This window comes from Neomonachus schauinslandi, chromosome 5, assembly GCF_002201575.2.
Source record: "Neomonachus schauinslandi chromosome 5, ASM220157v2, whole genome shotgun sequence".
NCBI lineage: Eukaryota > Metazoa > Chordata > Mammalia > Carnivora > Phocidae > Neomonachus > Neomonachus schauinslandi.
Window position 1 is genome coordinate 95,387,560 of NC_058407.1, and position 14,205 is coordinate 95,401,764.

The 14,205-nt window shown below is 41.4% G+C and overlaps 1 pseudogene; it reads left to right on the top strand.

Annotated features, from left to right (window-relative positions):
- The first annotated feature begins 6,182 nt into the window (after positions 1-6,182).
- On the top strand, positions 6,183-11,472 carry LOC123324859 (annotated as a pseudogene).
- The last annotated feature ends 2,733 nt before the right edge of the window (positions 11,473-14,205 follow it).

Genomic DNA, 14,205 nt, shown 5'->3' on the forward strand with positions numbered 1-14,205 from the left:
AAAGACAATAATAGGCCAAGCACAGGAACAAGCATTCGTACGGGAAGAATCAGTAATGGCCAAAACAAAAAGACATCCAAATTTAGTAACAAAACAAACGAAAATAAAAAGGGTTTTTGTTTTGTTTTGTTTTGTTTCTCCTATAGGGCCTATTGGTAAAAATTATGACAACCTGACGACCGACAATACCAAGGCCTGGCTCAAGTTTTAGAAAATAGACACTTGGAAGTAAATGTAAAATTTGTAAACCTTTTTAGATAACAGCTTGACAATATCTACTAAAATTTCAATATTTATACTTTTTGACCCATGATTTTTACCGTGCAGGGATCCTACAAGATACTGCCACAGTATATGCAGATTAAAGTATAAAGATGATCACTGTAGCATGGAGTTGGAGGAATAGTCTGGAAACAAGACAAATGTCTAAGGAAATTTATTTTTATTTATTTATTTTTTAAGATTTTATTTTATTTATTTGACAGAGAGAGACAGCGAGAGAGGGAACACAAGCAGGGGGAGTGGGAGAGGGAGAAGCAGGCTTCCCGCACAGCATGGAGCCCGACACAGGGCTTGATCCCAGGACCCTGGGATCATGACCCGAGCCAAAGGCAGACGCTTAACAACTGAGCCACCTAGGCGCACGTAGCAAATTTATTTTTTTTTAAATGTTGCCTAGCATGCCTGGGTGGCTCAGTAGGTTAAGCGTCTGCCTTCTGCTCAGGTCATGGTCCCAGAGGCCTGGGATCATGGGGCTCCCTGTTCAGCGGGGAGCCTGCTTCTCCCTCTGCCTCTGCCCCTCCCCCTGCGTGTGCTCTCTCCCTTTCTGCCAAATAAATAAATAAAAATCTTTAAAAAAAAAAATTAAAAATGTTGCCTATAATCTCACCTTACACTATTACTCCCCCTTACTTACCAGTTACAACATTGATATTTTTTTCAGTTTCCCAGGAAATACTCTGTTGCTTAGGGCCCTCTAAATATGTTCCCTCTGCCAAGAATGCTCTTTTCTTCCACAGCTAGCATATTCTTTTAGGTCCCAGCTTCAATGTCACTACTAAGAAAGGCCTTCCCTGCTCACTCTTCCTTAAAGAAGATCCTTCTCCATTAATTTCTGTTTTAAGTGCTTGTTGCTTCCTTCAATGCCCCACTTGGTACCTCCTGTAGAGTGGGCTTTCAATAACTATAGAATGAATAAATGGTACAGCTATCAATAAAATACTATGTCATTATTAAAAAGAATAAAATGTAAACTATATATATTGACTTGAAAACATGTCTAGGTATATGTTTCTTCACTGTCTATTTTACTCCTTTTTTTCAAGTAAGTGCTATACCCAACGTGGGGCTCGAACTTAAGACCCTGCGATCAAGAGCCTCGTGCTACACTGGCTGAGCCAGCCAGGCGCCCCTCTTCACTGTATAGAATATATGTTCATTGTAAAAAATATATATATGTTAAAATATATATATTTATTTATTTTTAAGATTTTATTTATTTATTTGACAGAGAGAGACACAGCGAGAGAGGGAACACAAGCAGGGGGAGTGGGAGAGGGAGAAGCAGGCTTCCCGCGGAGCAGGGAGCCCGATGCGGGGCTCGATCCCAGGACCCTGGGACCATGACCTGAGCCGAAGGCAGGCGCTTAACGACTGAGCCACCCAGGTGCCCCTAAAATATATATTTAAAATAATATATGTTCATTGTAAAAAAAAAAGTAAAAAGTACACAAATATAAAAAGTAAAAAGTTAAAGACATCCACTGCATTCCTATTCAATTTCAAGATTAACTGGTTAAACTCTGGGGGTGTGTATACACAATACATGACACACATATATGTACACACATTGTAGATGAATACATACACATGCTCTCTGTATATATGTATAATTAAAAAAATGGTGTTATATATAAATACATATATCATTTTACCATTCTGGTATTTTTTCACTCAACAATGTATCATGAACATTCTTTTATATCAGTACATTTCCATATGCTACACAGTGGCCCATAATATGGTAGTGGACACCATAATTTATTATCCATTTAGGATGCATTGCTATTGCAAATAATGCTGCAATAAACATCTTTGCGCATTTATCCTTGTGAACTTCTGAGAGAATTTTGTAGGAAAAATTTATAGATAGAAAACTGCTACTTCAAAGGTAGTTATATTTTAAATTCTGAAAAGAATTGGTAGATTTCCCTTTCCTAACGTACTCATTTTTATTCCCACCAAGTGTGTAGAGTATCTTATTATATTTCCACCCAAACTAAATATTGATCATTCTTCACCCCCCACCCCCGAGAGAGAGCTAGCACACATACGAAGGCGGGAGGAGCAGAAAGAGAGAGAGAATCTTAAACAGGCTCCCCACAGAACCCGATGCAACATGAGGCTCAATCTCATGACCCTGAGATCATGACCTGAGCCAAAATCAAGAGTTGGACACTTAACTGACTGAGCCGCCCAGATATGCCCCTTGATCATTCTTTTAAACTTGTCCAGTCTCATAGGCAAAAATAGGATATCATTTCTATACTGATTATTATTAATGAAGTAGACTATATTTAATATGCTCATGTTTTCGTTGTAGTTGATTATGTTTATGTGATCTGCCCCCTCACAGGAGATACTCACTATGGGGCGCCTGGGTGGCTCAGTCGGTTAAGCGTCTACCTTCAGCTCAGGTAATGATCTCAGGGTCCTCAGATTGAGCCCCATGTTGAGCCCCACGTCCAGCCCTACGTCTGGCTCCCTGCTTAGCAGGAGTCTGCTTTTTCCCTCTCCCTCTGCTCCTTCTCCCCTCTCCACCACCCCCACCCCGTGTGCATGCATGTGCTCTCTCTCAAATAAATAAATTAAGATCTTAAAAAAAAGAAGATACTATTACTTCAAAAAGGGCAAAGTATGGTTAGAATGATCTCATTCTTATAAATGAATGAGTTATATATAAACACACACATGTACATGTGCACAGGAAAAAATATGGAGCATTATACCAAATGGTTAACTCTAATGAGTGGGATTATAAAAACCTTTCAGCACTTTATCTGAGATATATTTTTCTGGAATAAATGAAGAAGGAAAAAAAAAAGAATTAAGCATGCTCTGTTTGGGAGTAACAAATAATAGTGAAAAACATTTTTAAACACTGATCTAATATATCACTGTTGTGTTCAAAATTCTTCAATGATTGCTTTCTGCAGTATAAAATTCACATTGATTAATGGAGCACTCCAAACCTTATACAACTGACCTTTCCATCCTCCTCATTCACTCCTACTTAATCTGATCACACAGACTACCTCTGTACTCTTTTTTTAAAAAAAAATTATTTGTTTGAGAGAGAGAAAAAGAGGGTGTAGGGGGAGGGGCAGAGGGAGAGGGAGACAAGCAGACTCCCTGTCGAGTGAGGAGCCTCATGCGGGGCTCAATCCCAGGACCCCAAGATCATGACCTGAGCCAAAATTAAGAGTCAGACGCTTAACTGACTGAGCCACCCAGGCGTCCCACCTCTGTACTCTTTGTGTCATATTTTCTCTCTCTGTAATATAGTTATTTACTGTTTCTGCCAGTTGCCATACCTTTAAAGCCCAGCTCAAATGTCCCTCTGCTTGTGCTCTTTTCAATGCTCAGAAACAATTAATTATGCTCTCCTGAGGACTTACACAGTACTTTTTTTTTTTTTTTACAGTTCTATTATAGGCCTAGCCATAATATGTATGAACTTGAATGCACACAGTAATTTCTTTAGTTTCCCTTCATTTTCTCCCAGCACTGAGTAAAGTGTCTAGTATTATAAAGGAGCAGTTATGTGGGGCAGAATGGCAATAGCCCAAGTCACTACAGAATTATCAGTCTTAAGAGAGATAGAAGCATAAGAGACCTATGAGACTCATAAATCCCATGGTGACCCCACAGAAGACTGTGCAGATTGTGTCTGCACCCCCCCAGATTACCATGTGCATGGGAGTTTATGTGAATGCTTCCCCCACACCCCAGCCGTGCATGGCTTCCTGTCTCACACAGGGACTTGGGGGAGAGATACAAAATTCAGGCAGAAGGAAGGGTGTGGCAGTGTCCAGGAAGGCTTCCTCTTTGAGAAGGTAAGTTGAGAAAGACCTGAAGGCTTGCTGCTAGTTGCCCGGACAATATAGGAGGGAGGGAGATAGGAGAAAATAGTGTTCTGGGTTGAGGGTACAGTGTAAGAAGGAGCTTGAAGGATAGAGTATGGTATGTTTGTGATCCTGCAGAAATTTCTGCATAGAAGTATAGAGGGCCAAGGGATGAGAAGAGGCTGGGAAGCAAGAAGGGTTCATAACACAAAAAGCCTAATATGCTAGGTTAAGGAGTTTGGACTTTATTCTGAGTACCACAGAGAGCCAGCAGGTTTAGCACACTAATAACATGAGCATGAATTTTAGAAAGATTCCTGACTAAGCTTACTAAAACTCTTTAGGGGCTTTTATACAAAAGATGACAATGACTTGAACTGAGGTCCTGGCAGGCAGGCTCAGAATACCACGTATCGAAAAGACTCAAAATATAAACCTCATGCAAACCTCTGTTTTCAAGTAAATTTCCTTGAGAGGCAGATCTTATGATTTCTTGTTTGATTTGGTTTTTCTTAAACTTCAGATGGCAAAAATAAGATATAGAAATAGTTGTGACAAAGCAGGAAAAATAATACAGAACCTGACCTGGGGGTATTCAGTCAATAAACATTTACTGATCAACTATTTTATATTGAGTCTTTGGCACAGTTCTCTGTATACCCATAGACAGATAGTCTTATGACTTAAAGCCACTGGTAAGCTTCTAGATATGTGCTAGCTGATCATGGAGAAGAGCCTTTCTGAGAGCTGGTGGCCCTCCTTGCAGAAGAAAGTCTTTTAGAAAATATTTCAGGTAATCTCAGTTTGTTTCTCCAGAACAGAGACAAGATTACATATTCATTAGAAGATCAGGTGCTGACTAACTTGGCATTTACTCCCCTTTAGCATTCATGACCTTGAGTTCTATTGGTTTGGGAAGAATAACCTCTCATTTATCCACTACAAAGAGCCTGTGCGGACTGACCTCTCCTTCTCTCTCTCTCATGTTGGAAAGAGCTATTCTCCCTCAGGCGCGCCACACTTTCACCACGGGGATTTCCCCACGTCTGGGGCATGTTTATTTTCATCTCTAATTGTTCCATATCACTTTCTTTCTCCTGCTTGGCTTTTATCATTGCCACTTTGGAGCCATAGATAACACTTTATAACCTCAGAACAAAAACTATTTGGAATGTTGGGTACTCAGGGAGAGGTGCGTGGGAGGGAGCCTAGGCAAGAGAAGGGGGAAGGTGAGGCACGCTGACACCCCCTGGCAGTAGGTAGGGGAATCTCCACCTGCAAAGGCCTGGAGACAATGGTTCTTGCTTATGCGTCAGAGTCAGGTTCTGAAAACTCAAAAAATTAGACAATCTCTAAGGTCTCTTCCCATTTAAAAATTTTACAATTCTCAATGTGAGATTTCACCAACATATCTATTCATAAGGCTGATAGGTAAAGAGAAATAAATCATTCTTCCCTGAAATTAGGATTGAGGACTTGAGACTCTGAAAAATCTGGGAATAATATTAATTAAATTTCTGGGATTTCCTACAGTTCCTTCAGTAGATTCCTGTAAAAGTTATCCAAAACATTTAACAACCTTTTCCCTCTAACTTTCAGCTCCTCTTAGAATCCAATCACCAGTGAGACAAAATTACAGGCATACCTTGTTTTATTGCACTTTGCTTTGCTTGCTTTACTGTGCTTTGCAGATATCGCATTTTTTATAAATTTAAGGTTTGTGGCAACCCTGTGTTGAGCAAGTCTATCAGCAACGTTTTTCCAACAGCATTTGCTCACTTGGTATCCCTGTCACATTTGGTAATTCTCACAATATTTCATTTTCATTATTATTATATTTGTTATGGCAATCTATGATCAGTGGTCTTTGATGTTACCACTGTAACTGTTTTGGGGTGCCCCCGAATGTGCCCATATAAGATGATGAACTTAATGGATAAATGTTAGTGTGTCCTGAGTGCCCCACTAACTGGCCATTCCCCTGACTCTCTCCCTCCCCTCAGGCCTCCCTATTTCCTGAGACACAACAATATTGAAATTAGATCACTTAATAACCCTATGATAGTCTCTAAGTGTTCAAGTGAAAGGAAGAGTTGTAAATCTCTCACTTTAAATCAAAGCTAGAAATGATTAAGCTTAGTGAGGAAGGCATGTTGAAAGCTGAGGCAGGCCTCTTGCACCAAACAGTTAGCCAAGTTGTAAATACAAAGGAAAAGTTCTTGAAGGAAGTAAAAAGTGTTATTCCAGTGAACACGGAAAGATAAGGAAATACAACAGCCTCATTGCTGATATGGAAAAAGTTTCAGTGGTCTGGATAGAAGATCAAACCAGCCACAACAGTCCCTTGAGCCAAAGCCTAATCCAGAGCAACGCCCTAAGTCTCTTCAATTCTAGGAAGACTGAGAGAGATGAGGAAGCTGCAGGAGACGAGTTTAAAGCTAGCAGAGGTTGGTTCATGGGGTTCAAGGAAAGAAGCCGTCTCTGTAACATACAAGTGAAGGTGAAGCAGCAAGTGCTGATGTAGAAGCTACAGCAAGTTCTCCAGAAGATCTAGCTCAGATCATTAACGAAGGTGGCTACACTAAGCAACAGATGTTAAATGTAGACAGACTGCCTTTTATTGAAAGAAGGTATGGGGACGCCTGGGTGGCTCAGTCGGCTAAGCGTCTGCCAAGCGTCTGCCTTTGGCTCAGGTCATGATCCTGGGGTCCTGGGATCGAGTCCCACATCAGGCTCCCTGTGCAGCAGGGACCCTGCTTCTCCCTCTGCCTGCCGCTCCCCCTGCTTGTGCTCTCTCTCTGTCAAATAAATAAATAAAAATAAATAAATAAATAAAGGGACGCCTGGGTGGCTCAGTTGGTTGAGCGGCTGCCTTCGGCCTGGGTCATGATCCCAGGGTCCTGGGATCGAGTCCCGCATCGGGCTCCTTGCTCAGCAGGGAGCCTGCTTCTCCCTCTCTCTCCCTCTGCTTGTGCTTTCTCTGTCAAATAAATAAATCTGAAAAAAAATAAAATAAAAAATAAATACAAACAAGCTTAGAAAGAAAGAAGGAAGGAGAGAAACAAAGAAAGAAAGAGAAAGAAAGAAGATGTCATCTAGCTTTCATAGCTAGAAAGAAGTCAGTGCCTGGCTTCAAAGTTTCAGAGGACAGGCTGACTCTCTTATAAGGGCTAATGCAGCTGGTGAGTAAGCTGAAGCCAATGCTCATTCACCATCTGAACAAACTATGCTCAAGAATTTTGCTAAGTCTACTCTGCCTGTGCTCTCGAAATGGAACTGCAAAGCCTGGATGGCAGCACATCTGTTTACAACATGGTTTACTGAGTATTTTAAGCCCACTGTTGAGACCTACTGCTCAGAAGATTCCTTTCCAAATATGACTGCTCATTGACAATGCACAAGAGCTCTGATGGACATGTCCAATGAGATTCACACTGTTTTCATTACTGCTAATACACCATCCATTCTGTAGCCTGTGGATCAAAGAATAAGTCTACTTCAAGTCTTATTATTATTATTTAATATTTATTTATTTATTTGAGAAAGAGAGTGCATGCACATACGGGGGGAGGGGCAGAGGGAGAGCAAAAGAGAGAATCTCAAGCAGACTCCCTGCTGAGCACAGAGCCTAATGTGGGGCTTAATTCCAGGACCCTGAGATCATGACCTAGCCAAAATCAAGAGTTGGACGCTTAGCCAACTGAGCCACCCATGCACTCCTCAAGTCTTATTATTTAAGAAGTACATTTTGTGAGGCTAACATAGCTATAGCTAACACAGGTAGTGATTCCTCTGATGGATCTGGGCAAAGCAAATAAAAAATTTTGTGGAAGGGATTTACCATTTTAAGATTTATTTATTTATTTTGGTGGGGGAGAAAGAGAGAGACCATGAGTGTGTGTGTGAGCAGGGGGGAAGGGCAGAGGGAGAGGGAGGGAATCCTTAAGCAGACTCCCTGCTGAGCACAGAGCCTGATGCAGGGCTTGATCCCACGACCCTGAGATCATGACTTGAGCCAAAATCAAGAGTTGGACGCTTAACCAACTGAGCCACGCAGGTGTCCCAGGGATTCACCATTTCAGATGCCATTAAGAACATTCATGATTCAGGGTGCCTGGGCGGCTCAGTCGGTTAAGTGTCTGCCCTCTCCCTCTGCCTGCCACTTCGCCTGCTTGTGCTTTCTCTCTGTCAAATAAATAACATCTTAAAAAAAAAAAAAAGAACATTTGTGATTCATGGGAAGAGGTCACAGTATCAACATGAACAGGAGTTTGGAAGAAGGTGATTTCAGCTCTCACTGATGACTTTGAGAAGTTCATGATCTCTGTGGAGAAGGAACTGCAGATGGGATGGAAACAGCAAGAGAACTGCAGTCGGAAGTGGAGCCTGAAGATGTGACTGAATTGCTCTAATCACATGATCAAACTTGAACAGATGAGGACTTGCTTCTTATGGAGGAGCAAAGAAAGTGGTTTCTTGAGATGGAATCTACTCCTGCTGAAGATGCTGTGAAGATTGTAGAAATGACAACAAAGGATTTAGAATATCACATAATCTTAGCTGATAAGACAGCAGCAGGGTTTGAGAGGATTGACTCCAATTTTGAAAGAAGTTCTACTGTGAGTGAAATGCTATCGAACAGCATCGTGCACTACAGAGAAATCATTTGTGAAAGGAAGAATCAATCAATGGGGGGCAGACTTCACTGTTTTCTTATTTTAAGAAATTGTCTTGGGGTGCCTGGCTGGCACAGTTGGTAGAGCATGGGACTCTTGATCTGGGGTCTTGGATTCAAGCCCCATGTTGGGCCTAGAGCTTACTTAAAAAAAAAGAAAGAAAGAAACTGTCACAACCACCCCAGTCTTTAGCAACCACCACCCTGATCAGTCATCAGTCATTAATCTCAAGGCAAGACCCTCCACTAGCAAAAAGATTACCACTGGTTGAAAGCTCAGATGATGGTTAGCATTTTTAAGCAATAAAGTATTTTTAAATTAAGATATGTACATTGTGGACACCTGGGTGGCTCAGTCGGTTAAGCACCTGCCTTTGGCTCAGGTCATGATCTCGGGGTCCTGGGATCAAGTTCTGCATTGAGCTCCTTGCTCAGCAGGGAGTCTGCTTCTCCCTCTGCCTCTGCCTGTTGCTCCCCGTTTGTGCGCTCTCTCTGACAAATAAATAAAATCTTATATAAAAAAAAGATATGTACATTGTTCTTAAATTTAGCATGATGCCAGTGCGTACTACTTAATAGACTATGGTATAGTATACACATAACTTTTGTATGCACTGGGAAGCCATAAAATTCATTTGACTTGCTTTATTGTGATATGTTTTATTGTGCTTGTCTGGAACTGAACCTGCACTATCTCTGAGATATGTCTGTATTAGCTAGGCAATTTGTTTAAGAAGTGAAATGGGTTTTGAAGAGAATTCATTCTTAACTTGAGGGATGAAAAAGAAACAGGTGAGTTGCCAGATTTAGCAAAAACCAAACAGAATGCCATTAAAATTGAATTTCAAATGAATGATGAACACTTTTTATACTATTAATACATCCATGCAATGTTTGAGACATACTGATACCAAAAAACTATTTTATCTAGCAACCCAAACCAGGTAGCTAAAGTTCCATCTCATAGGTTGTCAGGAGGATTAAATCAAATAAAGTGGCAAAGTACCTAATATAATGTCAATAAATAAAAGTTCTTCTTGCCTCTCCTTATGCTGAGGAATATGATACTAATAATTTTCAATTATTCATGTGTAGATTGTCCAGTCACCCAGCATACTTCTGGTTCATTTCTGCCCCCCCCCATCCATTTATCTCAGCTACAGAAATGAAACATATGAAAAAATACTTAATACTGAGTGAAACACAATTATAAAAGGAAATCTGAGGGGCGCCTGGGTGGCTCAGTTAAGCGTCCGCTTTAGGCTCAGGTCCTGGGATCAGGCCCTCCATTGGGCTCCCTGCTGGGAGTCTGCTTCTCCCTCTCCCTCTGCCCCCCCCCCCTGCCTGTGCTTCCCCCCCCCAAATAAATAAATAAAATCTTTAAAAATAAATAAATAAAAGGAACTCTGCTACTGGATAGTGGTCATAAATACTGTGGTTTAAGCATACAATAGCTTCCAATAGCACAAACGATCAGCTTTATACTATGCAGCTTCAGGTGTTAGAAAGAATATATGGTATTAAGTGCAAAAGCCTATTACAAACAGTATACCTTGGCTAAGTTCTGCTTTGAGGTTTAGATTCATAACATCAGTGCTAGGCACTGAATTATGGGAGGACCGAGTATGTTAAAGTCCTTTGGAAATTGTAAAGCTCTGAGCTGTGGGCGCTGAGTCCCATAAAGCACTGAAAGTGAGGATTCCTTGAACCAGAGGTCAGGAAATAGCTCACCCCACAGGCAGTCATTCCTCCGAGGCATTTCTTTTCATATGTAGCCTCGGAAATCAGAGTGTCATTTGCACAGCAAAATGACTTCTTCGCTTCCCGGGGTATCTCCTTAACTCCCACTCTGGACATTAGGCAACCCATCTTTACCTCCTCTTAAGATAGCATGTCAACTGCAGTTTCATGCCAATTGCAGTTCCTATTTTCTGATGACAGGGCTTTGGGGTTTTGTTTGTTTATTTGAAGATCCATTGTCAACATCCCTCACCAGAATGTTACATTTGTTACAGTTGATGAACCTACACTGGCACATCATTATCACTCAACATCCATAGTTTATGTTAGGGTTTACTCTTGGTGTTGTACATTCTATGTGTCTGGACAAACCTATAATGACTTGTATCGCCCATTACAGTATCATGCAGTGTAGTTTCAGTGCCTTAAAAATTGTCTATGTTCCACCTACTCATCCCTTCCTTCCCCTCCAACCCACTTTTAACGAAATAATTTTCCAGATCTTCAACTTTCATGTGTTTCCTTTCATGAAGCAGCTTTTCTTCAGAATGTGCTGGGTTTGGGCGCCTGGGTGGCTCAGTCGGTTAAGTGTCTGCCTTCAGCTCGGGTCATGATCTCAGGGTCCTGGGATCAAGTCAAGTCCCGCATCTCTCTGGCTCCTTGCTCAGTGGGGAGTCTGCTTCTCCCTCTCACTCTCCCTTTGTCCTCTCTCTCTCAAATAAATAAATAAAATCTTAAAAAAAAAAAAGAATGTGCCGGGTATGCTCTTTTTTCTTTCCCACTTTTCACTGCTTTCTCCTCATTTGCAAAAGAAAAACATATCTCTAACCCATCTTAAATTGTTACTGTGGTGCAATAGGCAAAATCCGAGAGTGCATAGCTCCTGAGGGACAGAGCTGTGGCAGTCATTATGGCATTGATGGGAAATATTAAAGCAGGCAATGCCTTATTTCATCCAGTGTTACTCAGAGTGTGATCATCCATGGATGGACAAGATCAGCATCTCCTGGGAGCTCGGAAGACAAGCAAATTTTCAGCTCCACCCTAGACCTGCAGAGTCAGAACGCCTGCAGGGTGGGACCAAGAAATCTGTACTAACAAGCCTTCCAAGTGACTCTTACGTGTGCTGAAGTTTTATTTATTTATTTATTTATAAATACAATTTAGTTATTATTTATTTATTTATTTATTTATTTTTAAAGATTTTATTTATTTATTTGAGAGAGAGAAAGATGAGAGGGGGGACGGTCAGAGGGAGAAGCAGACTCCCTGCTGAGCAGGGAGCCCGATTCGGGACTCGATCCCGGGACTCCAGGATCATGACCTGAGCCGAAGGCAGTCGCCCAACCGACTGAGCCACCCAGGCGCCCCCAATTTAGTTATTTTTTTAAAGATTTTATTTATTTATTTGAGAGAGAGAGAGAGTGTGAGCAGGGTGGAGAAGTAGAGGGAGAGGGAGAAGCAGACTCTTCGCTGAGCAGGGAGCTCCATCCCAGGACCCTGGGATCATGGCCCAAGCCAAAGGCAGACACTTAACTTGACTGAGCCACCCAGGCGCCCCAGTGTGCTAAAGTTTTAGGAGCATCAACTAGTAAAGAAACCCTATGCAAAGTTCCATAGCTCTTGTCTGTCTTAGAATTAAGAAGGAAGATGGTTGACACAGGGATATAAATTAACATTTTTACTTGAAATAAAAAAACCTCAGACTTTTTTTTACAGAAAGTGTGAATGAGCTTACTGGTTTGCCATTTGGTTTGTATTTCTACAAACTCGTAAGCTATGTCTCTATCTAAAGGCTTCCAGACACAAAAACTTACAAAGCCTATGTGTATGGCTGTGCTGTTCAGGGGGAAGTGGAGGCCAAAACCCAACTGTGCAGCTCCCTAGGGTGAGTAAAGGCTGAACAATAGTCTGCAGTCCACTGGCCAGGCCCTGATCTTCTGTCAAAAGGAGGGGCATCTTTTTCTTTGCACAAGGGCACCATACCTAGAAAACCTGTTCTTTCTGCTTTTTCCCAGAGGGACATCTTTTCCAAATTTGCACAAAGGCACTGGAAAGTCTAGCAAAGGCCCTCAAAGCACATACTTAACATATTAGACTGCAGAAAATTAATCCCTGGAAGCTATTTAAACATGAAAAATTTTTATTTTAGACGTTAACTCAAAAATGCGTGAGGTACGGTATATAGTTTTTCTAAATTATTCAAAATTGTGAGTAAATAAGTAAAAAAACAAAAAAAAAAAAGAAAAGAAAGAAAGAAAAGAAGAAGAAGGAGAAGATCACTGCTTCTGTCTTTCTTTCAGTATTGCTCTGGTGCCCACTTCCCACTGTAATACCGCAGGTCTGCAAGGCTCTTCCTTTCTCTGCGGTTCCTTCTTTTGGCCTTTACTACTTCTTCTTATGTATACCTGACACACAATGTGACATTAGCTTCAGGGTGTACAATACAGTGATTCCACAAGTCTGGATGGCATGCTACACTCACAGTAAGTGTAGTTACCATCTGTCACCATACAACACTATTTTTTTTTTTTTAGATTTATTTATTTATTTATTTATTTGAGAGAGAGAGACTGAGAGAGAGAGCATGAGAGGGGGGAGGGTTGGGAGGGTCAGAGGGAGAAGCAGACTCCCCACCGAGCAGGGAGCCCGATGCGGGACTCGATCCCGGGACTCCAGGATCATGACCTGAGCCAAAGGCAGTCGCTTAACCGACTGAGCCACCCAGGTGCCCCGGTACAACACTATTATAATACCATCAACTATATTCCCTATGCTGTGCCTTTCATCCCCATGACTTATTCATTCCATGCTGGGAAGCCTGTATCTCCCACTCTCCTTCACCCATTTTGCCCATTCTCATACTCTCCTCCCTTCTGACAACCAAAAGTGTGTTCTGTATATTTATGGGTCCGTTTCTGCTTTTTTTTGGCTCATGTGTTTGTTCATTTGTATGTTAGATTCCATATATAAGTGAAATCATACGGTGTTTGTCCTGACTTATTTCACTTAGTATAATACCCTCTCGGTCCCTCCATGTTGTCACAAATGGCAAGATTTTATTCTTTTTTATGGCTAACATTTCATTATATATACACACACCACATCTTCATTTGCAAATATCTTTTCCCATTCAGTAGGTCGCCTTCTTGTTTTGTTGATGATTTTCTTCTCTGTGTGAATCTTGTTATTTTGGTGTAGTCCCAATAGTTTATTTTTGCTTTTGTTTCCCTGGCCTAGGAAAATGTGGCTAAAAGATTATTGCCTATGTCGTCCTCCAGGAGTTTTATGGCTTCAAGTCTCACATTTAGGGCTTTAATCCATTGAGTTTATTTTTGTGTGAGATATAAGAAAGCGTGGCCTTTACTTTTTACACATCATACCCTTATGTTGAGACAGCTTCCTTTCATCTTCTTCCTGATCTGTTGCCTAAATGTTCTCAGGTTTATTCTCTTCTCTCGAGGGCTTTGCCACTTCATTGCTAGGACCATGACAACATCTCGAGCCTTACTAAATACACCAATCCACACCTCACTTGCCTCACCTCAGCTATGGGAGGGTGCTCACGGATATACACTGCCACCTGGTGGCCTACTATGAAAGAGCTCGGGCGACGCCAGGGCGCCGTTAACAACCTAGCAACGGGGCTGAAGGCGGATGCGCAGA